Raw genomic sequence first — 26099 nt, forward strand, 5'->3', positions numbered from 1 at the left:
TTCCTTTGTTAATACTTTATAGACACAAAATGTCTAAAAGGTAATTTTAAACTTTATCTTATAAATATTTTTCTACTATATTGTTTAGTGACCCTCTATTAGATGTTTCATGTTTCTTGTTTCTTATGTATTTAGATCTTTTTTATGATTAGGTTTCTTCTCTTTACTAACAGTTTTTCATCTTCATTATCACGAACACCATTTCCTTTTTACTACATTGTATGTATTTCCATTATTCATTTTTAGCCCTTTTTACTTTTTAGACTTTAAATGCTCTCCTTTGTCCCTTATTAGCTCCAGTACTTTCTTATTTAACCACATTGGTTGCTGTGTTTTGAAGTTTGTTACCATAATACAAGGTGTCTATGATTAAATTCACCTATTCCAAGCAGTCTACAGCAAAAGCTACTTACTGGAATGTCGCCAAATTTTCCTTCCCATGGCCTCATTAAGACATACTGAAAATGTAAGTATCTTTTAATGTAAACTGCTTGTAATAGGTGAACTTTAATTATAGACACCCTGTATATACTTACAGCAGTGCTTACGTAAATTGCTTACACTACATTACTTCCTAATAGCTGAGGGGTCTATTTACTAAGCCTTGAATGGAGATAAAGTACCAACCAATCAGTTTCTCTCATTATTCAAACCGAGCCTGTTACATGGCTTAGTAAATAGACCCCTATATTTCATAACACCAGCCTATGTCTGGCATTTGCTGTATATTTCTGAGCTCATACTCATTTTTACTGTACCAGTCATTCTTCTGGTTTCAAGCGGTTTAAGGTTAGAACAATGTTAGTCACGAAATTATATTCCCAGTACAAGACAATTTGTTATACTTTTGATGGTGTGCCAGATTAGGACCAACCTCAGTGAAAGTTTCCCATCTTTCATATCTTCTAACTGACCATTCTCACAAAACCTCCACCCCTTTTACACTGGACCCAGCCCAACCCTGCGAGTGACAACAAGCTTCTTTGCATCCAATCCATGGGCCTACATTTTGGCAGTTGGTAATAAACCAGTTGTAAGTGACTAATGTGATAGATCTGGCTCACTTTGGAACTTGTCCCAAACCACTTTTCTCTAATGGTACAGCTGTAATGATATCGCCATTGCCATAAACTTGAATAGCATCAGTATTGCTGCACCACTTATTAAAGAATGATAAGCTCATCTTTGTGGTGTATTGTTCTCCAGTTACTACCTGTAGTGTGTCTCGTAGTGGCTGACTGGGAATACATATTGACAAATACTGGGATATTTTACCTAGGGGCTGGACAGACCCCCCCCCACCCCCCTCTTCCCCTGAAAAGTAAATTAAATCACTGCAGTGAGCCAATTACTGTAAGCTCCTGCCCTAGATTCACTGGCAGTGGCTTGCCATTGGAAGTGCTACCTGGTAATCATACAATGGCCAAGCAGTACCAGGGTGATGTGTTTTCTCATCAGGGATTGTCAGTCCAGCCTGGGACTGCTGGAAGCACTTCCCATGGGAAGTAAGCCCCCTGCTATACTGCAAGACATATCAGACTGTTTTTGTGGCTTTGCTCCAGTCCCCACTCCCTGTTATCTATTTAACAGATGCACAGTTCGCCTGGTAGACTATTTGATGATCTGGGATCATCTGGGACATCGACCAGACTGCAGCAAGACAGGTGGGAGCAGTCACTGCTGACCATTCAGCTGCCTGCTTCACATCTATACTGTATGTAATGAAGCACAAACTGCTGTTTTGGATCAAAAAGTGATATTTTAATATATCTCCCCCTTAGATCCAGAATCTGAGTTTCCAGTTAGGCAATTTGTTCACATCTTGGACACCGTAGTTCATGTGCAGCACAACATGTATCCCTCTTGGCATGACCAATAAAACATAATTCTGAATGCAGTTTACTTATTCTGTAATGTAGAATATAGTACAACAGAGAACCTATATAGTTACGGATCCAGACAGCTGGGAAACTAACTGCTTCCCTTTCCTATAAATTTATATATTTAAATGGATTTTTAAGAAAAAAAATAAAAAAAATTCACAGTAATGCAACAGAAAGAAAACATGTAAAAAATGTGCATATACCTTTCCTAATTTTTTTTTTTTTTAAATATTCATTTTGCAAAAAATGCCAGGAAAATGAAAAACCTTGCACAGGTTAAACACTTTGCCTGTTGTCTAGGATATGCAAAACATCAGCATTGAAACAATTTAAAGGTTATTACACATGTAAGTTTTGTATGTACTGTGAGTGAGAAATATTTGGCCTTTATTTCAACCTTACAGAAAGTACTTAAATGACCTCACAGAGAAGACCAAGGATGAGATAACTGGTGGACGGTGATGTTCCCATACAGTGATTACTTTGCAATGGATTTGACCTTCACTGCTAACAGACTGACCAGGGAGAAGAACTCTCAAGAAAATTGCTGCCTCCTTTCTGATGGATCCATGGAAGTAGAACATGTTCCCCTCTTAATAGTAGAATAAATACACAGACAGCCCTATGAAGTGTTTTAAATCTACAGTATGACACCAAAGGCCACTTTGGAAGCCAGTTTCTACAGATATTGGAGAGTTCCACCACAGATATTGTCACTGAGATCAGCTGTCGATGCAATAAAGTTTTTTCTAAACTGTCTATAGCTCAGATTTTGCACTTTGCTGCGTCTTTTGGCCTCTATACATCAGCGGGCTCGTTTCCCTGACCAGCCGACACCACTGATCCACCGACTGGATCCACTGATCAGTGGCCAGCCATTATCGGTGAACCATCAGGAAATTAAGGAAATTAAATATGTTAAAAATGCACAAATTGATGATCCATACTATTTTTGGTTGGGTTCGGGGAAAAAAGGAATTTTAAACATGTTTAAGGGACTGACGATAATTTCATTGAACAAGTATTTTTATCATCTAAAATTCTACACTTTTCTCTATATGCAAAATTACAGCCATTGATGTGTGAGTCTGGGAGGGACTAATCATTTGAAAAGAAAGAATTGAAACTTTGCATGAACAAATAATGGGGGTCATTCCGAGTTGTTCGCTCGCAAGTGAATTTTAGCAGATTTGCTCATGCTAAGCCGCCGCCTACTGGGAGTGAATCTTAGCATCTTAAAATTGCGAACGATGTATTCGCAATATTGCGATTACACACCTCGTAGCAGTTTCTGAGTTGCTTCAGACTTACTCGGCATCTGCGATCATTTCACTGCTTGTCGTTCCTGGTTTGACGTGACAAACACACCCAGCGTTCGCCCAGACACTCCCCCGTTTCTCCAGCCACTCCTGCGTTTTTTCCGGAAACGGTAGCGTTTTTTCCCACACGCCCATAAAACGTCCTGTTTCCGCCCAGTAACACCCATTTCCTGTCAATCACATTACGATCGCCAGAACGATGAAAATACCATGAGTAAAATTCCTAAGTGCATAGCAAATTTACTTGGCGCAGTCGCAGTGCGGACATTGTGCATGCGCATTAAGCGGAAAATCGCTGCGATGCGAAGATTTTTACTGAGCGAACAACTCGGAATGACCCCCAATGTTTCAATCTATGCAAATTCTATGTCAGTTTTTTAAATTAGATATAGTATTACTCCATCAACATCTCCCTTTAAAGACCAATGGGGTTATTCAGGTTTGTTAGCAAACCAAAAAAGCACACTAATGGGCAAAACCATGCTGCACTGCAGGTGGGGCAGATGTAACGTGCAGAGAGATTTAGGTTTAGGTGGGTTATATTGTTTCTGTGTATGGTAAATACTAGAGATGAGTGGGTTCAATTCTCAGAGAACAGAACCCTACCAGACTTCACTACCCGAGCCCGGATCCAAGTCAGGCTCAGGTTTTCCCGCCTGACTCAGAAACCAGAACGAGGCAAAATGTCACCATCCCGCTGTCGGATTCTCGCAGGGTTTGGATTTCATATAAGGAGCCGCATGTTGCCGCCATTTTCAATCCGGCATTGGAGAGTGTAGAGAGAGGACGTGTCTCCGTCCTCAGTGTCCTGCATCAGTACAGTGGTAGTGTCTTGTGCTGCATCAGTCTATCACAGTGGTTGTGTCCTCTGCTGCTATATGTCTAGTGCTGCTGTATAAATTCAGTCCAGTGGTGCTGTGTTGTGCTGCATCAGTTCAGTGGTGTTGTATTGTGCTGCCGTATATGTCCAGTGATACTGCCGTATATGTCCATTGATACTGCTGTATAAATCCAGCGGTACTGCCGTATAAATCCAGTGATCCTGCCGTATAATTCCAGTAATCCTGCCGTATAATTCCAGTAATCCTGCCGTATAATTCCAGTAGTACTGGTGTATAAATCAAGTGATCCTGCCGTATAATTCCAGTGGTACTGCCGTATAATTCCAGTGGTACTGCCGTATAATTCCAGTGGTACTGCCGTATAAATCCAATGATCCTGCCGTATAATTCCAGTGATCCTGCCGTATAATTCCAGTGGTACTGGCATATAAATCCAGTCCAGTGATACTGACGTATATGTCCAGTGGTACTGCCGTATAAGTCCAGTGGTACTGCCGTATAATTCCAGTGATCCTGCCGTATAATTGCAGTGATCCTGCCGTATAAATCCAGTGATCCTGCCGTATAAATCCAGTGATCCTGCCGTATAATTCCAGTGATCCTGCTGTATAATTCCAGTGACACTGGCAAATAAATCCAGTCCAGTGATACTGTCGTATATGTCCAGTGATAATGCCGTACAGGTCCATTGATACTGCCGTATATGTCCAGCGGTACTGCCGTATATGTCCAGTGGGACTGCCATATAAATCCAGTGATCCTGCCGTATAATTCCAGTGGTACTGGCGTATAAGTCAAGTCCAGTGATACTGCTGTATATGTCCATTGATACTGCCGTATATGTCCAGAGATCCTGCCGTATAATTGCAGTGATCCTGCCGTATAAATCCAGTAATCCTGCCATATAATTCCAGTGATTCTGACGTACAATGTATATGTTCAGTGGTACTGTAATATAATTCTAGTGATACTGCCGTATATATTTATACCCTTTGGCAAATAGGATTACTGAGGCCATAACAACTATGCTGGTGTTAGACGTGCGTCTGGTATCCGCCATTAGTGCAGTGGGACTGCAGTGCCAAACCTAAATGGGCCAGGTGTTTGTGCCGCACACTAAGTCATAATTCATAAAGCTACCTCATTGCCCTCTTTTACTTCTTGGCATGATGTGCTGTTTGGGTACTATTTTTTTTTAAAGTGTGATCCTGTCTGACACTGCAATGCCACTCCTAGATGGGCCAACTGTTGTGTCGCTTAGCTTAGTCATACAACTACCTCACTGCACCCTCTTTTTCATCTTTGCATGATGTGCTGTTTGGGGCCTTTTTTTTATATCTGCCCCCCTGTCTGACACTGCAGTGCCACTCCTAGATGGGCCAATTGTTTGTGTCGCTTAGCTTAGTCATACAGCAACCTCTGTGCACTTGTTTTCTTCTTTGCATCATGTGCTGTTTGGGGGCTAGTTTTTTAAAGTGCCATCCTGTCTGACACTGCAGTGCCACTCATAGATGGTCCAGTTGTTTGTGTCACTTAGCTTAGTCATGCAGCTACCTCATTGCACCTCTTTTACATCTTTGCATGATGTGCTGTTTGGGGCCTAGTTTTTGAATATTGCTATCCCGTCTGACACTTCAGTGCCACTCCTAGATGGGCCAGGTGTTTGTGCCAGACACTTGTGTTGCTTAGCTTAGCCATCCAGTTACCTCATTGCACCTCTTTTTCTTCTTTGCATGATGTGCTGTTTTGGGGCCTATTTTTTAAATCTGCCATCCTGTCTGACACTGCAGTTCCACTCTTAGATGAGCCAGGTGTTTTTGCCGCACACTTGTGTCGCTTTGCTTAGTCATACAGCCACCTTGGTACAACCTTTTGGCCTAAAAACAATATTGTGAGGTGTGAGGTGTTCAGAATAGACTGGAAATGAGTGGAAATGAATGTTATTGAGGATAATAATACCGTAGGATCAAAATTAACCCCAAATTCTGTGATCTTAGCTGTTTTTTTTTTTTTTTTCTCAAAAATCATCCAGATCCAAAACCAAAACACGAAAGGGTGGATTTGGCAAAATCAATCCAAAACCAAAATACGAGTGGGGAATTAGAACCAAAACCAAAACACAAAACACTGGCTGCTTTATTTTTAGACTGCAATTTAGATTTCAGTTTGAACACACCCCACCCAAATCTAAATCTCTCTGCACATGTTATATCTGCCCCACCTGCAGTGCACCATAGTTTGCTCACTAGTGTGCTTTTTTGGTTTGTTAACAAAACTGAATAAGGCCCCTGGTCCAAACAGTTTGCATGGTCTGACACCAATCTTGAGAAATGAAAGCCTTCCTCATACCTCAAGGTGGTCTCTGTTCTACAGTTGACTCTTCTTTGTAATTACCTTCACATTGCTAACTTGCTCTGTACTTGCAACGATTACATTTTATGACCACTTAAATTCTATGAATGTACCATTGAATCAACTCCAAGTACCAATGATTCAACTCCAAGTACTGTGTCCCTTCAAGAGTGTAGATGTCTCATTCTGTGTCAGACCACCTTAAAGATTGTCTGAAAAAGGAAGTACATTTTCAATTGAAAACAATTAAATCCACGCACTCTGAATTCTTAAGGGGAAATCCATCAACTTGCTATTCATTGTTTTTCTGTGATTTGTTTGAGTGATTTTAAACCAGTGATAGATGAAAGGGCACACTAATATCAATCCATTGACATACCACTATGTGAATGTACCGTACTTGAAACTGTCATCCTGATATTTAGCTAATAAATAGTACAATGAGATGTACACTAGGTAGTAGTGTTTTGACTAGGAATGAGCGGATTTGCATCCCTGAGAACCCCCCCCCCCCCACCTCGAACATCACGTCCCGAGCCCAGCTTGGGTTTTCCCGCCAGATTTGGAAACCAGAATGAGGCAAAACGTCATTATCCCGCTGTCAGATTCTCGCGGGTTTCGGATTCCAATTAAGGAGCTGAGCGTCGCCGCCATTTTCACTACAGTCCTGGAGAGTGTAGCAAGAGGACGTGTCTCCTCAGTGTCTGTGTGGGAAAGTGACATAGCGCATGGGGTGGCGACCTATTCTTTTGTATCATTCCAGTGCTGTCTTATGCTGCATCAGTCCAGTGGTGGTGTCCTGTGCTGCCATAAGTCCAGTGGTGGTGTCCTGTACTGTCTTAAGTCCAGTGCTGCTGTATAAGTCCAGTCCAGTGGTGCTGTCTTGTGCTGCATCAGTCCAGTGGTGGTGTCCTGTGCTGCCATAAGTCCAATGGTGCTGCTGTATGGACTGTATGGACTTATGGTGCTGCTGTATGGACTTAGTCCAGTGATGATGTCTTGTGCTACATGAGTCCAGTGGTGGTATCCTGTGCTGCCATAAGTCCAGTGGTGCTGCCGTACAAGTCCAGTCCAGTGGTGCTGCCGTATAATCCCAGTCCAGCGGTGCTGCCGTATACATCCAGCGGTACTGCCATATAAGTCCAGGGGTACTGCCGTATAAGTCCAGTCACGCGGTGCTACCAAATAAATCCAGTGGTGCTGCTGTAAAAGGGGCTAATTCAGACCTGATCAGTGCTGTGCTATTTCGCACAGCAGTGATCAGGCCTGAACTGCGCTGTCTTAGCCCTGCGATCGCCTCTGCCTGATTGACAGGCAGAGATGGTCGCTGGGCGGGATGATGCGGGCTAGCAGCATTTAGGGGCATAGTTCAGGCAATGCAGGCATGCCTGGACCGTTGGGGGTCAGGCCATGATGGCTGCGTGACATCACATGCAGCTGCTGCTACCTGGGATGTGGCGAGTAGCTCCCTGCCAGCATGCTAGCTGGGAGCTACTCTTCCAGTACAAAAGCATTGCCACTGTGCGATGCTTTTGTATTTGTGCGGGGGGTCAACCTTCACATGTGGGGAAGACTAGCCCTGTGCTGTGTGTCCCCCACATGTCAGGGAAGCTGATCGTAGATGTGCTAAATTTAGCACATCTACAATCAGATCTGAATCACCCCCTAAGTTCAGGGGTACTGCTGTATAAGTCCAGCAGTTCTGCCATTTAAGTCCAGTTCAGTGGTGCTGCCGTATAAGTCCAGTCCAGTGGTGTTGCCATACAAGTCCAACAGAACTGCCATATAAGTCCAGGGGTACTGCCGTATAAGTCCAGTCCAGTGGTGCTTCCATATAAGTCCAGTGGTACTGCCGTATAAGTCCAGGGGTACTGACATATAACTCCAGTCCAGTGGTGCTGCCATATAAGTCCAGTGGTGCTGCCTAATAAGTCCAGGGGTACTGCAGTATATGACCAGGTGAAATGTCATATAAGTCCGATCCAGTGGTGCTGCCGTATAAGTCCAGACCAATGGTGCTGCCATATAAGTCCAGCGGTACTGCCATATATGTCCAGTGGTGCTGCCTTATAAGTACAGTGGTGCTGCCGTATAAGCCCAGGAGTACTGCCGTATAAGTCCATTAGAGTGGTGCTGCTGTATAGGTCCTGTCCAGTTGTGCTGCTGTATAAGACCAGCGGCACTACTGTAAAAGTCCAGGGGAACTGCAATTTAAGTCCTGGGGTACTGCCATATAAATCCAGGGGTACTGCCGTATATGTCCAGTCCAGAGGTACTGTCGTATTAGTCCTGTCCATTGGTGCTGCCGTATAAGTCCAGCAGTACTTCTGTAAAAGTCCAGGGGTACTGCTGTATAAGTCCAGGTGTACTTCCATATAAATCCAGGGTACTGCCGTATAAGTCCAGTCTAGTGGTGCTGCCATATAAGTCCAGCTGTACTGCTGTATAAGTCCAGGGGTACTGCCGTAAAAGTCCAGTCCAGTGCATGCTGCCATAAAAGTCCAGTACAGTAGTGGTGCAGTTTAAGTCCAATGGTTCTGCCGTATAAATCCAGGGGTACTGCCGTATAAGTCCAAGGGTACTGCCGTATAAGTCCAGTCCAGTTGTGCTGCCGTATAAATCCAGTACAATGGTGCTGTCATATAAATCCAGAGGTACAGCCGTATAAGTCCAGGGGTACTGCCATATAACTCCAGTCCAGTGTTGCTGCCGTATAAGTCCAATGGTACTGTAGTATAAGTCAAGGGGTAATGCCATAGAAGTCCAATGGTACTGCCATAGAAGTTCAGTCTAGGGGTACAGCCATAAAAGTCCAGTCCAGTGGTGCTGCCATATAAGTCCACTGGTGCTGTATAAGTCCAGTGGTGCTGCCGTATAAGTCCAACGGTACTGCTGTAAAAGTCCAGGGGTACTGTCGTATAATTCAGTCCAGTAGTATTGCCATACAAGTACAGTCCAGGCATACTGCCATATAAGTCCAGTCCAGTGGTGCTGCAGTTTAGGTCCAGTGGTGCTGCCGTATAAGTCCAGCGGTACTGCTGTAAAAGTCCTGGGGTACTGCCGTATGAGTCCTGGGGTACTATCATATATATCCAGGGGTACTGCCATTTAAGTTCAGTCCAGAGGTGCTGTCGTATAAGTACAGTCCAGTGGTGCTGTCATATAAGTCCAGTCTAGTGGTGCTGCCGTATAAGTCCAGCGGTACTGCTGTATAAATCCAGGGGTACTGCCGTATAAGTCCAGTCCAGAGGTACTGTTGTATAAGTCCTGTCCAGTGGTGCTGCCGTATAAGTACAATGGTACTGTAGTATATGTCAAGGGGTAATGCCATAGAAGTCCAAGGGTACTGCCATTCAAGTTGAGTCTAGGGGTACAGCCATAAAAGTCCAGTCCAGTGGTGCTGCCATATAAGTCCACTGGTGCTGTATAAGTCCAGTGGTGCTGCCGTATAAGTCCAACGGTACTGCTGTAAAAGTCCAGGGGTACTGCCGTATAATTCCAGGGGTACTGCCATATAAATCCAGGGGTACTGCAGTATAAGTCCAGTCCAGAAGTGCTGTTGTATATGTACAGTCCAGTGGTGCTGCTGTATAAGTCCAGAAGTACCGCTGTATAAGTCCAGGGGTACTGCCGTATAAGTCCAGTCTAGTGGATGCTGCCGTATAAGTCTAGTCCAGTGGTGCTGCCATATAAGTCCAATGGTACTGCCATATAAGTCCAGGGGTACTGCCGTATAAGTCCTGGGGTACTACTGTAAATGTCCAGGGGTACTGCCGTATAAGTCCAGGGGTACTGCCATATAAATCCAGGGGTAATGCCGTAAAGGTCCAGTCCAGAGGTGCTGTCGTATAAGTCCAGTCTAGTGGTGCTGCTGTATAAGTCCAGCGGTACTGCTGTATAAGTCCAGGGGTACTGCTGTATAAGTCCAGGGGTACTGCCGTATAAGTCCAGTCCAGTGGATGCTACAGTATAAGTCCAGTACAGTGGTGCTGCCAAATAAGTCCAATGGTACTGCTGTATAAGTCCAGGGGTACTGCCATATAAGTCCAGGGGTACTGCCTTATAAGTCCAGTCCAATGGTGCTGCCGTATAAGTCCATTCCAATGGAGCTGCCATATAGGTCCAGCGGTACTACCATATAAATCCAGGGGTACTGCCATATAAGTCCATGCCAGAGGTGCTGTCATATAAGTCCAGTCTAGTTGTGCTGCCGTATAAGTCCAGCGGTACTGCTGTATAAGTCCAGGGGTACTGTCATATAATTCAGTCCAGTAGTATTGCCATACAAGTACAGTCCAGGCATACTGCCATATAAGTCCAGTCCAGTGGTGCTGCAGTATAGGTCCAGTGGTGCTGCCGTATAAGTCCAGCGGTACTGCTGTAAAAGTCCTGGGGTACTGCCGTATGAGTCCTGGGGTACTATCATATATATCCATGGGTACTGCCATTTAAGTTCAGTCCAGAGGTGCTGTCGTATAAGTACAGTCCAGTGGTGCTGTCATATAAGTCCAGTCTAGTGGTGCTGCCGTATAAGTCCAGCGGTACTGCTGTATAAATCCAGGGGTACTGCCGTATAAGTCCAGTCCAGAGGTACTGTTTTATAAGTCCTGTCCAGTGGTGCTGCCGTATAAGTACAATGGTACTGTAGTATATGTCAAGGGGTAATGCCATAGAAGTCCAAGGGTACTGCCATTCAAGTTGAGTCTAGGGGTACAGCCATATAAGTCCAGTCCAGTGGTGCTGCCATATAAGTCCACTGGTGCTGTATAAGTCTAGTGGTGCTGCCGTATAAGTCCAACGGTACTGCTGTAAAAGTCCAGGGGTACTGCCGTATAATTCCAGGGGTACTGCCATATAAATCCAGGGGTACTGCAGTATAAGTCCAGTCCAGAAGTGCAGTTGTATACTGTATGTACAGTCCAGTGGTGCTGCTGTATAAGTCCAGAAGTACCGCTGTATAAGTACAGGGGTACTGCCGTATAAGTCCAGTCTAGTGGATGCTGCCGTATAAGTCTAGTCCAGTGGTGCTGCCATATAAGTCCAATGGTACTGCCATATAAGTCCAGGGGTACTGCCGTATAAGTCCTGGGGTACTACTGTAAATGTCCAGGGATACCGCCGTATAAGTCCAGGGGTACTGCCATATAAATCCAGGGGTAATGCCGTAAAGGTCCAGTCCAGAGGTGCTGTCGTATAAGTCCAGTCTAGTGGTGCTGCTGTATAAGTCCAGCGGTACTGCTGTATAAGTCCAGGGGTACTGCTGTATTAGTCCAGGGTACTGCCGTATAGGTCCAGTCCAGTGGATGCTACAGTATAAGTCCAGTACAGTGGTGCTGCCAAATAAGTCCAATGGTACTGCTGTATAAGTCCAGGGGTACTGCCATATAAGTCCAGGGGTACTGCCGTATAAGTCCAGTCCAATGGTGCTGCCGTATAAGTCCATTCCAATGGAGCTGCCATATAGGTCCAGCGGTACTACCATATAAATCCAGGGGTACTGCCATATAAGTCCATGCCAGAGGTGCTGTCATATAAGTCCAGTCTAGTTGTGCTGCCGTATAAGTCCAGCGGTACTGCTGTATAAGTCCAGGGGTACTGTCGTATAATTCAGTCCAGTAGTATTGCCATACAAGTACAGTCCAGGCATACTGCCATATAAGTCCAGTCCAGTGGTGCTGCAGTATAGGTCCAGTGGTGCTGCCGTATAAGTCCAGCGGTACTGCTGTAAAAGTCCTGGGGTACTGCCGTATGAGTCCTGGGGTACTATCATATATATCCAGGGGTACTGCCATATAAGTTCAGTCCAGAGGTGCTGTCGTATAAGTACAGTCCAGTGGTGCTGTCATATAAGTCCAGTCTAGTGGTGCTGCCGTATAAGTCCAGCGGTACTGCTGTATAAATCCAGGGGTACTGCCGTATAAGTCCAGTCCAGAGGTACTGTTGTATAAGTCCTGTCCAGTGGTGCTGCCGTATAAGTACAATGGTACCGTAGTATATGTCAAGGGGTAATGCCATAGAAGTCCAAGGGTACTGCCATTCAAGTTGAGTCTAGGGGTACAGCCATAAAAGTCCAGTCCAGTGGTGCTGCCATATAAGTCCAACGGTACTGCTGTAAAAGTCCAGGGGTACTGCCGTATAATTCCAGGGGTACTGCCATATAAATCCAGGGGTACTGCCGTATAAGTCCAGTCCAGAAGTGCTGTTGTAAAAGTACAGTCCAGTGGTGCTGCTGTATAAGTCCAGCAGTACTGCTGTATAAGTCCAGGGGTACTGCTGTATAAGTCCAGTCTAGTGTATGCTGCCGTTTAAGTATAGTCCAGTGGTGCTGCCATATAAGTCCAATGGTACTGCCGTATAAGTCCAGGGGTACTGTCGTATAAGTCCTGGGGTACTATTGTAAATGTCCAGGGGTACCGCCGTATAAGTCCAGGGGTACTGCCGTATAAATCCAGGGGTAATGCCGTAAAAGTCCAGTCCAGAAGTGCTGTCATATAAGTCCAGTCTAGTGGTGCTGCTGTATAAGTCCAGCGGTACTGCTGTATAAGTCCAGGGGTACTGCCGTATAAGTCCAGTCCAGTGGATGCTACAGTATAAGTCCAGTACAGTGGTGCTGCCATATAAGTCCAATGGTACTGCTGTATATGTCCAGGGGTACTGCCATATAAGTACAGGGGTACTGCCATATAAGTCAAGGGGTGCTGCCATATAAGTCGAGTCCAATGGTGCTGCCGTATAAGTCCAGTCCGATGGAGCTGCCATATAGGTCCAGCGGTACTGCCGTATAAATCCAGGGGTACAGCCATATAAGTCCAGTCCAGAGGTGCTGTCATATAAGTCCCGTCTAGTTGTGCTGCCGTACAAGTCCAGCGGTACTGCTGTATAAGTCCAGGAGTACTGCCGCATAAGTTCAGTCCAGTAGCATTGCCATACAAGTACAGTCCAGGCGCACTGCTATATAAGTCCAGTCCAGTGGTGCTGCAGTATAGATCCAGTGGTGCTGCTGTATAAGTCCAGCGGTACTGCTGTAAAAGTCATGGGGTACTGTCGTATAAGTCCAGGGGTACTATCATATAAATCCAGGGGTACTGCCATATAAGTTCAGTCCAGAGGTGCAGTCGTATAAGTCCAGTCCAGTGGTGCTGTCATATAAGTCCAGTCTAGTGGTGCTGCCGTATAAGTCCAGCGGTACTGTTGTATAAATCCAGGGGTACTGCCGTATAAGTCCAGTCCAGAGGTACTGTTGTCTAAGTCCTGTCCAGTGGTGCTGCCGTATAAGTCCAATGGTACTGTAGTATAAGTCAAGGGGTAATGCCATAGAAGTCCAATGGTACTGCCATACAAGTTCAGTCTAGGGGTACAGCCATAAAAGTCCAGTCCTGTGGTGCTGCCATATAAGTCCACTGGTGCTGCCGTATAAGTCCAGCGGTACTGCTGTAAAAGTCCAGGGGTACTGCCGTATAAGTCCAGGGGTACTGCCATATAAATCCAGGGGTACTGCCGTATAAGTCCACTCCAGAAGTGCAGTTGTATATGTACAGTCCAGTGGTGCTGCTGTATAAGTCCAGCAGTACTGCTGTATAAGTCCAGGGGTACTGCCGTATAAGTCCAGTCTAGTGGATGCTGCCGTATAAGTCTAGTCCAGTGGTGCTGCCATATAAGTCCAATGGTACTGCCGTATAAGTCCAGGGGTACTGCCGTATAAGTCCTGGGGTACTACGGTAAATGTCCAGGGGTACCGCCGTATAAGTCAAGGGGTACTGCCGTATAAATCCAGGGGTAATGCCGTAAAAGTCCAGTCCAGAGGTGCTGTCATATAAGTCCAGTCTAGTGGTGCTGCTGTATAAGTCCAGCGGTACTGCTGTATAAGTCCAGGGGCACTGCTGTATAAGTCCAGTCCAGTGGATGATACAGTATAAGTCCAGTACAGTGGTGCTGCCATATAAGTCCAATGGTACTGCTGTATAAGTCCAGGGGTACTGCCATATAAGTCCAGGGGTACTGCCTTATAAGTCCAGTCCAATGGTACTGCCGTATAAGTCCAGTCCAATGGAGCTGCCATATAGGTCCAGCGGTGCTGCCGTATAAATCCAGGGGTACTGCCATATAAGTCCAGTCCAGAGGTGCTGTCATATAAGTCCAGTCTAGTTGTGCTGCCATATAAGTCCAGCGGTACTGCTGTATAAGTCCAGGGGTACTGCCGTATAAGTTCAGTCCAGTAGTACTGCAATACAAGTTCAGTCCAGGCATACTGCCATATAAGTCCAGTCCAGTGGTGCTGCAGTATAGGTCCAGTGGTGCTGCCGTATAAGTCCAGTGGTACTGCTGTAAAATTCCTGGGGTACTGCTGTATAAGTCCAGGGGTACTACCATATACATCCAGGTGTACTGCCATATAAGTTCAGTCCAGAGGTGCTGTCGTATAAGTACAGTCCAGTGGTGCTGCCGTATAAGACAAGGGGTACTGCCGTATAACTCCAGTCCAGTGGTGCTGCAGTATAAGAAATATACTTAAAAAAATTTTGTTGTTTTTCCTGTATTGAATGGTTTGGGCGTGACTATCCCAAATGTTGTAGCAGTAGCATTAGAGGCACAGTACCCAACAGCACCCGATTTTCCATTCTTTGGTAATATCCTTTTTTGCTGCAGTATAAGTCATGTGGTGCTGCCAAATAAGTCCAGGGATACTGCAGAATAAGGCCAGGGGAACTGCAATATAAGTCCAGTCTAGTGGTGCTGACGTTTAAGTCCAGCCCAATGGTGCTGCTGTATAAGTCCAGGGGTACTGTCGTATATGTCCATGGGTACTGCCATATAAGTCCAGTCCAATGGTGCTTTCATATAAGTTGTATAAGTCCAGGGTTACTGCCATATAAATCCAGGGATACTGCCATATAAGTCAAGTCTAGAGGTGCTGTCGTATAAGTCCAGCGGTACTGCTGTATAAGTCCAGGGGTACTGCCATATAAGTCCAGTACAGTGGATGCTGCAGTATAAGTCCAGTACCAATGGTGCTGCCGTATATGTCCAACGGTACTGCCGTATACGTCCAGGGGTACTGCCGTATAAGTCCAGTCCAGTGGTGCTGCTGTATAAGTCCAGTCCAATGGTGCTGCCATATAAGTCCAGCAGACTGCCATATAAGTCCAGGGGTACTGCCATATAATTCCAGTCCAGTGGTGCTGCCGTATAAGTCTAATGGTACTGCAGTATAAGTCCAGGGGTACTGCCGTATAAGTCCAGGGGTACTGCCAAACAAGTTCAGTCCTGGCATACTGCCATATAAGTACAGTCCAGTGGTGCTGCCATATAAGTCCAGTGGTGCTGCCGTAAAAGTTCAGCGGTACTGCTGTAGAAGTCCAGCGGTACTGCCGTGTAAGTCCAGGGGTACTACCGTATAAATCCAGGGGTACTGCCATATAAGTCCAATCCAGAGGTGCTGTCATATAACTACAGTCCAGTGGTGCTGCCAAATAAGTCCAGGGGTACTGCAGTATAAGGCCAGGGGAACTGCCGTATAAGTCCAGTCCAGTGGTGCTGACGTATAAGTTCAGTCCAATGGTTCTGCTGTATAAGTCCAGTGGTACTGTCGTATATGTCCATGGGTACTGCCGTACAAGTCCAGTCCAGTTGTGCTGCTGTATAAGTCCAGTGGTGCTGTCCTTTAAGTCCAGGGGTATTGCCATATAAATCTAGCAGTACATTTGTATAAGTCCAGTCCAGTGGTGCTGCCGTATAAGTCCAGAGGTACTGCCGTATACATTCAATCCATTGATGCTGCCTAATAAGTCCAACGTTACTGCCATATAAGTACAGGGGTACTGCCGTATAAATCCAGGGGTACTGCCGTATAAGTCTAGTCCAGTGGTGTGCCATAAAAGTCCAGTCCAGTGGTGCTGCCATATAAGTCCAGCAGTTCTGCCGTAAAAGTGCAGTGGTACTGCCGTATAAGTCCAGTCCAATGGTGCTTTCATATAAGTCCAGTCCAGTGGTGCTGCTGTATAAGCTCAGGGGTACTTCCATATAAAATCAGGGGTACTGCTGTATAAGTTTACGGGTATTGCCGTATAAGTCCGGGGGTACTGCCATATAAGTCCAGCAGTACTGCCGTATAACTCTAGGGGTACTGCCGTATAAGTCCATTCCAGTGGTGCTGCCGTATAAGTCCAGTCCAGTAGTGCTGCCATATAAGTCTAGCAGTACTGCTGTATAAGTCCAGGGGTACTGCCGTATAAGTCCAGTCCAGTGGTGCTGCCGTTTAAGTCCAGTGGTGCTGTCCTGTGCTGTATTTTATTTACTCCAAATAAAGGGGTTATTAATATCCAAATAATGTTCACAGGGTTTGCCCAGTGGGTTGTAGGGGTACGCTCTGCTTTGCCGCATATTGTTATATAACTCCAGAAATATAATGGAGAACAAAAATTTGGAGGATAAAACAGGGATAGATCAAGAACCACTTCCTCCCAGTGCTGAAGCTGCTGCCACTAGTCATGACATAGACAATAAAATGCCATCAACGTCGTCTGCCGAGGCCGATGCCCAATGCCATAGTAGAGGGCATGTAAAATCGAAAAAGCCAAAGTTCAGTTAAGTGACCGAAAAAAATAAATTTCAATTGTCTGAGGAGAAACGAAAACTTGCCAATATGCCATTTATGACACGGAGTGGCAAGGAACGGCTAAGGCCCTGGCCTATGTTCATGACTAGTGGTTCAGCTTCACATGACGAGGGAAGCCCTCATCCTCCCACTATAAAAATTATAAGAGTTAAGCTGGCAAAATCACACAAAGAACTGTGTGTTCTAAGATGGTATCACAAATTACCAAGGAGAGTCCAAGTATGTCAGCGGATGCGATGCCTGACCTTCCCAACACTGGACGGGAAGAGGTGGCTCCTTCCACCATTTGCATGCCCTCTGCAAGTGCTGGAAGAAGCACCCACAGTCCAGTTTCTGATATTCAAATTGAAGATGTCACTGTTGAAGTACACCAGGATGAGGACATGGGTGTTGCTGGCGCTGAGGAGGAAGTTGACGAGGAGGATTCTGATGGTGATGTGGTTTATTTAAATCAGGGGAGACAGTTGTTGTCCGTAGGATGAATAAGCCCATTGTGCTGCCTGGGCAAAATACAGTACCAAAAAAGCCACCTCTACCGTGTGGAATTATTTCTTCACAAATCCGGACAACAGGTGTCAAGCCGTGTGTTGCCTTTGTCAATCCATAATAAGTAGAGGAATGGACATCGTTAACCACCTAGGAACATCCTCCCTTATACATCACCTACAGCGAATTCATTAGAAGTCATTGTCAAATTGAGAAACTTTGGGTAAGAGCATAAGCAGTCCACTGACACCTAAATCCCTTCTTCCTCTTGTACCCAAGCTCCTGTAAGCCACACCACCAACTCCCTCAACGTCAATTTCCTCCTCAGTCAGGAATGTCAGTAGTCCTGCAGGCCATGTCACTGGCATGACTGACGAGTCCTCTCCTAACCGGGATTCCTCCGGAGGATCATTGAGTGGTACACCTACTGCTGCTGCTGCCGCTGCTGTTGTTGCTGTTGGGAGTCGATCATCATCCCAGAGGGGAAGTCGGAAGACCACTTGTACTACTTCCTGTAAGCAATTGACTGTCCAACAGTCCTTTGTGAGGAAGATGAAATATGACAGCAATCATCCTGCTGCAAAGCGGATAACTGAGGCCTTGACAGCAACAGCATGTTGGTGTTAGACGTGCGTCCAGTATCCGCCATTAGTGCAGTGGGATTTAGACAATTGATTTCACTTCACTAGGAAAGCGATTCCCAGACTGTACAGGGACATTAAGAAAAGTGTCCTCAGTGTCCTGAAATATGCGGTTGTACCCAGTGTCAACTTATACATGGACATGTGGACAAGTGGAACAGGGCAAACTAAGGACTACATGACTGTGACAGCCCACTGTGTAGATGTATTGCCTCCCACAGCAACAACAGCAGCGGCACCATTAGCAGCATATCACAAACGCCAGCTCTTTCCTAGGCAGGCTACGCTGTGCATCACTGGTTTCCATAAGAGGCACACCGCTGACACCCTCTTACGTAAACTGAGGGACATCATCGCACAATGGCTTACCCCACTTAGACTCTCCTGGGGACTTGTGATATCAGACAACGCCACCAATATTGTGCATGCATTATATCTGGGGAATTTCCTACACCTCCCATGTTTTGCACATACAATTAATTTGGTGGTGAAGATTTTTTTTTTAAAATGACAGGGGCGTGAAGGAGATGCTGTCGGTGGCACGAAAAATTGTTGGCCACTTTCAACATTCAGCCACCACGTGCTGAAGACTGAACCACCAGCAAACACTCCTGAACCTTTCCTGCCATCACCTGAAACAAGAGGTGGTAACGAGGTGGAATTCAACCCTCTATATGCTTCAGAGGATGGAGGAGCAGCAAAAGGCCATTCAAGCTTTTACATGCACCTACGATATAGGCAAAGGAGGGGGAATGCACCTGACTCAAGCACAGTAGAGAATGATTTCCGTGTTGTGCAAGGTTCTCCAACCCTTTGAACTTGCCACACGTGAAGTCAGTTTGCCAGCTAGTCATTACCCTCATCAGGCTTTTGCAGACGCAGCTGGATAAATTGAAGGAGGAGCTAAGAAGGAGCGATTCCGCTAAGTATGTGGGACTTGTGGATTGAGCTCTTCATTCGCTTTGCCAGGATTCAAGGGTGGTCAATCTGTTGAACCAGAGCACTCCATTTTGGCCACCGTGCTCGATCCTAGGTTTAAAGCCTACGTTGTCTCTCTCTTTCTGGCAGACACAAGTCTGCAGAGGTGCAAAGACCTGCTGGTGAGACAATTGTCAACTCAAGCGGAATGTGACCCGTCAACAGCTCCTCCTTCATTTTCTCCTGCAAATGAGTCTGCAAGGAAAAGGATAACATTTCTGAGCCCACCCGCTGGTGGTGATGCAGGGCAGTCAGGAGCAAGTGTTGACATCTGGTTCGGACTGAAGGGGCTGCCAACAATTACTGACATGTCTACTATCACTGCATATGATGCTGTCACCATTGATAGAATGGTGGATGATTATATAAGTGACAGCATCCAAGTAGGCATGTCAGACAGTCCATATGTATAGTTTCAGAATAAAGAGGCAATTTGGAGGCCCTTGCACAAACTGGCTTTATTTTACCTAAGTTGCCCCCCCTCCAGTGTGTACTCCGAAAGAGTGTTTAGTGCAGCCGGTACTTCCACAAAACGTGGAGAAGATGATGTTCATCAAAATTAATTATAAATTCCTCCAGGAAGACCTTTACCAGCAATTGCCTCCAGAAAGTACACAGGGACCTGTGATGGTGGATTTCAGTGGGGACGAATTAATAATCTGTGAGGAAGAGGATGTACACACTGAAAGGGGTGAGGAATCAGAGGATGAGGACGAGGACGACATCTTGCCTCTGTAGAGTCAGTTTGTGCAAGGAGAGATGGATAGCTTTTTTTGGTGGGAGGATTAATTGCTTCTTTTTTGGTGGGGGCCCAAACAAACCAATAATTTCAGCCACAGTCGTGTGGCAGACCCTGTCGCTGAAACGATTGGTTTGTTAAAGTGTGAATGTCCTGTTTATACAATATAAAGGTGGGTGGGAGGGCCCAAGGACAATTCCATCTTGCACATCTCTTTTTTTCTTTGCATTATGTGCTGTATGGGGCCTAGTTTTTAAAACTGCCATTGCAGTGCCACTCCTATATGGGCCAGGTGTTTGTGCCGCACACTTGTGTCGCTTAGATTAGTCATCCAACTACCTCATTGAACCTCTTTTTCTTCTTTGCATTATGTGCTCTTTCGGGCCTAGTTTTTAAAACTGCCATCCTGTCTGACACTGCAGTGCCACTCCTAGATGGGCCAGGTGTTTGTGCCGCCCACTTGTGTCGCTTAGCTTAGTCATCCAGCATAATCAGTGTACCTCTTTTTTTCTTTGCATCATGTGGTATTTATGGCCTAGTTTTTAAAAGTGCCATCCTGTCTGACACTGCACTGCCGCACACTTGTGTCGCTTAGCAAAGTCATCCAGTTACCTCGATGTAACCTTTTGGCCTAAAAACAATATTGTGAGGTGTGAGGTGTTCAGAATAGACTGGAAATTAATGTTATTGTGGTTAATAATACCATAGGATCAAAATTACCCCCAAATTCTGTGATTTTAGCTGTTTTTATGTTTTTTTCAAAAATCATCCAGATCCAAAACCAAAACCAATCCAGATTTAAAACACGAGCGAGGATCCAGATCCAAAACCAAAACACAAAACACGAAATGTGCCTGCCGCACATCTCTAGATTTGACACCAGAAAGCTCCTAGAACATCAGGTGGTTTAGGTGGACACATAATATATAGCTCAAACTGCAAACCTACTGTACGAGTTTTCCTGCCCAACCATGTGTAAGTAAAATGTCATAAATGCCCCCTCAAAGGTATATACAGTAGGGATGACCAGCCCATTGCAAAATATTCTTCCTTGTAACTAAGGTTTCCCATTTGCCAGAGATGAGAGACCACTGCTAATTGGCTGGCCATCTATTAAGTACAGTAGCCGTGCTTATCAGATGTGAGCAAATTTTGCATCAGAAGCTCCTTGGGAGCAGACAAAGTAGCCATGAATTATGGCAGATCGAGAATAGACTTAGGCTGTAGTTGAGACATTTTTATCAGCCACTACACTACGGAACATAGTTTTGACACAATTATATGCATACCAAGGCCTCTCGGCCTGGGCTGTAAATTGAAAAATAGGAGGGGGGTGGTGTGGCGTGGGGTTCCCCATATTTTCCAAAAAGCAGCACTGTTCTGAACCATCCAGGGGGATTTGGAAAAAGTACCCGTACTCACCTAAAGGAACACTATGGGGTCAATTCTGTTACCCACAAGTTCCCTACTTGGCTGTGTACAAAAATCAGCGAGTCTGGTGTGAAATAAGGCCATGTTTCTATGACTTTCCAATAGCCACTGCCCCCCCCCCCCCCCCCCGTATCTAATAGGATCAACCACTGTGATTAATGTTTGTTCAAAGCCAGTTTACTATACAGTATGTTTCTAGATTGAGCTCCCTGGGGCAGGGGCGTTTCTAGGAAAGAAGAGGCCCGTGTGCAGGCACCGGCTGGGCCCCCTCCTGTCTAGCCGACAGCGCTGTGTAGACTCTGGGCAGTAGTGTCCCTAGCGGACCCTAGCGCTGTCCCAGAGTCTACAGCGCATGTGCAGATCTCCGGGAAAATGGCACGGTGGCCATTTTCCCAGTGATGTTCCTACTGCGCGTGTGTGAATCACAAAGAAAATGCCATTTTCCCAGTGATTTTGATAGCACTGCTGCTGTGCTGTGGGACTCCGGAGGGTAAGTATATCAATTAATGGGCGCAGGGTGTGCGGTGTGGGCCCCCCTGAACCCCCATGGGGGCCCGTGTGCACCGCACACACTGCACCCATTATAAATACACCAGTGCCCTGGGGGAAACATGCAAATTTGGTGAGAACATACATACTACACATAGATAGGGTTCTTGTTAGAATGAAACCAATGACCCCAGTGCTATAGGGCTGGAAAATATTAATTGAGTGACTAAGCTGCCCCAAATATCAATTTCAAATTTTTTTTATTGTGGTTTGTTTAAAAGTTCATACACAGGCAAATTGAGTTGTGCAACAAATGTGGAAACAAGCACATACTGTAGGTCACTCTATACTGTCGGACTTGTTTTTAGATGCATCTTATATTAGCTTTAGTTAGTAGTCTTTAAGTAGGCTTGACTATGGGCCTAATTCAAGGTTGATTGCAAAACAATATTTTCCTTTAATGGGCAAAACCATGTGCACTGCAGGTGGGGCAGATATCACGTGCAGAGGGAGTTAGATTTGAGTGGGTTATTTTGTTTCTGTGCAGGGTAAATACTGGGTGCTTTATTTTTACACTGCAATTTAGATTTCAGTTTGAATACACTCCACCCAAATATCTCTGCACATGTCATATCTGCCCCACCTGCACTGCACATGGTTTTTCCCATTAGAGGAAAATGTTGTATTGCAATCAACCTTGTATTAGGCTCAATGTTATTACATACTGTAGCCAGGTGAACTGTTTCGTATAAATCTGAGTTTAGCTCAAAAAAATTGTGTTGTAGTATTACACAAAATTCAAAACTAAAATTAATGTTGGTTTTTAACCAGTCAAATGAAATAGCTTCAATATTTTCCTCTAATCAAGTACAATATTTATCAAATATGACACCTGAAAATGTCAGATTGCTGTGGCAATACTTTAGGCCTTATATGATACGTTAACTACCTAAAGCACATGGGAAATGCCTTTAAACATCTCTCCAAGAAATCAACACTACTGTATATTTTTCAGAATTTCTATATGTCAAAAATTTGATGCATTATGGTCATATTCTGTACATGTGAATTGTGCCCTGTACTGCTCTGCACTATCCAACATAATATGAAAGATAAAGAAAGACAACGATTAAATCAAACTTCTAACAAGACAACTTTGTGGTAGTTGATCAAAATTGACGAAATGTCATAAATGAATTTAAACATCATTTGGTAGAATGCTCTTGAGAATACAGAGTCTTTGTTCCTAGGATTGTTACATATCAGAGACTATCTTATGAGAGTTTATTTCAGCCACTAATAAAAAAAACATTGCTTGTTTTTTAATATCTAGCTTGTCATTGACGTTCTCAATCCCTCATTTTTCAATACTAGTTAACGCAGTGCAAATCAATGTCTTATTAGAGGTATATTTACTACAGGCGTAGATATTAATTCTTCTAATTAAAGATGAAAGCAGAAAATCCCGTTGCCCATTTTGCAACTACAACTAATTATTTTGCAAGTTATCTGTGTTAACACACCTGATCTTAACATAAAGGAAAATCAGTCCAGCAATATCATTTAAACATATAAGGGGTCATTCCGAGTTGTTCGCTCTGTAAATTTCTTCGCATCGCAGCGATTTTCCGCTTATTGCGCATGCGCAATGTCCGCACTGCGACTGCGCCAAGTAAATTTGCTATGCAGTTAGGAAATTTACTCACGGCATTACGAGGTTTTTTCTTCGTTCTGGTGATCGTAATGTGATTGACAGGAAGTGGGTGTTTCTGGGCGGAAACTGGCCGTTTTATGGGAGTGTGTGAAAAAACGCTACCGTTTCTGGGAAAAACGCGGGAGTGGCTGGAGAAACGGAGGAGTGTCTGGCCGAACGCTGGGTGTGTTTGTGACGTCAAACCAGGAACGACAAGCACTGAACTGATCGCACTGGCAGAGTAAGTCTCGAGCTACTCAGAAACTACACAGAGAAGTCTTTTCGCAATATTGCGAATCTTTCGTTCGCAATTTTGATAAGCTAAGATTCACTCCCAGTAGGCGGCGGCTTAGCATGTGCAAAGCTGCTAAAAGCAGCTTGCGAGTGAACAACTCGGAATGACCCACATAATACCCTTTTCAGACAGAAATGTCTGAAAATCACAGATTTCACCCAACATTTCAGTGCTGGGTAGTTTTGCTGGTCCCTGCCTGACCCCCCTTTCACACACACAAGCAAAGTACCAGGTCAAGAATTTCTATCTGATAATTTGCAGATCTGCACCCGATAACTGGACCCCATTTTCGGCTGCAGGGTGGGTCCTCCTTTTCACCTGTCCCATTTCCCTAGCAGCGGTAACTGTTGGGTGCGCGCCATGAGCCGTGGCTCCCACTGTGCATGCATGTTGGAGACGGGATAGACCTTAGAGAATTATTATATAGACATGAGTTAGGAAAGGTAATAATTAAATATGCCACATAACATCATTATCAACGTTTATTAATAAAATCCCATCGATTTTGTAGTGCCTTACAGAATTATACAAATATATACTGTAGGAAGAGTTTGAGTAGAATAAAAAGTTGCACTGCAAATGGCAGACCAAACCCACAATGGTGACATGCCACACTGGTAAAAGCTGCAAGTAATTACATTGGGAAAGTGCTTTAATTGACTAAGCACAAACTGCAGTACATTGAGTGTTTGACTGATACAATTTATTTCCATATTATCTTTATAATACTGGCCAATATGATTGGCACTTTATAAATCAATTACAATAATAACACCAATAATAAATAGATAAAAAATTGTCCTATTAAAAATAGCGATGAGCAGGTTCGGTTCCTCGGAATCTGAACCCCCACAAACTTCACCCATTTTACACGGTTCCGAGGCAGACTCGGATCTTCCCGCCTTGCTCGGTTAACCCGAGCGCGCCCGAACGTCATCATCCCGCTGTCGTATTCTCACGAGATTCGTATTCTATATAAGGAGCCGCGCTTCGCCGCCATTTTCACTCGTGCATTGGAGATGATAGGGAGAGAACGTGTGCAGCGTTCTCTCAGTTGTGTTCAGTGTGCTGCAAATATCTGTGCTCAGTGTGCTGCAAATATCTTTGCTCAGTGTGCTTGCAAATATCTGTGCTCAGTGTGCTGAAAATATCTACGTTCTCTGCCTGAAAAACGCTCCATATCTGTGCTGCATTGTAGTATATAGTAGGACAGTGCAGAATTTTGCTGACCAGTGACCACCAGTATTATATCAGTACGGTACAGTAGTCCACTGCTCTACCTACCTCTGTGTCGTCAAGTATACTATCCATCCATACCTGTGGTGCATTTTAGTTGTGCGCAGTATATATAGTAGGAGGACAGTGCATAATTTTGCTGACCACCAGTATATAATATATAGCAGTACGGTACAGTAGTCCACTGCTCTACCTACCTCTGTGTCGTCAAGTATACTATCCATCCATACCTGTGGTGCATTTAAGTTGTGCGCAGTATATATAGTAGGAGGACAGTGCATAATTTTGCTGACCACCAGTATATAATATATAGCAGTATGGTACAGTAGTCCACTGCTCTACCTACCTCTGTGTCGTCAAGTATACTATCCATCCATACCTGTGGTGCATTTAAGTTGTGCGCAGTATATATAGTAGGACAGTGCATAATTGTGCTGACCACCAGTATATAATACATAGCAGTATGGTACAGTAGTCCACTGCTCTACCTACCACTTTGTCATCAAGTATACTATCCATCCATGCCTGTGGTGCATTTAAGTTGTGCGCAGTATATGTAGTTTGAGGACAGTGCATAATTTTGCTGATCACCAGTATATAATATATAACAGTACGGTACAGTAGGCCATTGCTATTGATATATTACTGGCATATAATTCCACACATTAAAAAATGGAGAACAAAAATGTGGAGGTTAAAACAGGGAAAGATCAAGATCCACCTCCACCTCGTGCTGAAGCTGCTGCCACTAGTCATGGCCGAGACGATGAAATGCCATCAACGTCGTCTGCCAAGGCCGATGCCCAATGTCATAGTAGAGAGTATGTAAAATCCAAAAAACAAAAGTTCAGTAAAATGACCTGAAAATAAAAATTAAAAGCATCTGATGAGAAGCGTAAACTTGCCAATATGCCGTTTTCAATATGGAGTGGCAAGGAACGGCTGAGGCCCTGGCCTATGTTCATGGCTAGTGGTTCAGATTCACATGAGGATGGAAGCACTCATCCTCTGGCTAGAAAACTGCATGGCCACTCCTAGATGGGCCAGGTGTTTGTGTCGGCTACTTGGGTCGCTTAGCTTAGTCACACAGCTACCTCATT

The sequence above is a fragment of the Pseudophryne corroboree genome, chromosome 2 (genome assembly GCF_028390025.1).
Source record: "Pseudophryne corroboree isolate aPseCor3 chromosome 2, aPseCor3.hap2, whole genome shotgun sequence".
NCBI classification, from domain to species: Eukaryota; Metazoa; Chordata; class Amphibia; order Anura; family Myobatrachidae; genus Pseudophryne; species Pseudophryne corroboree.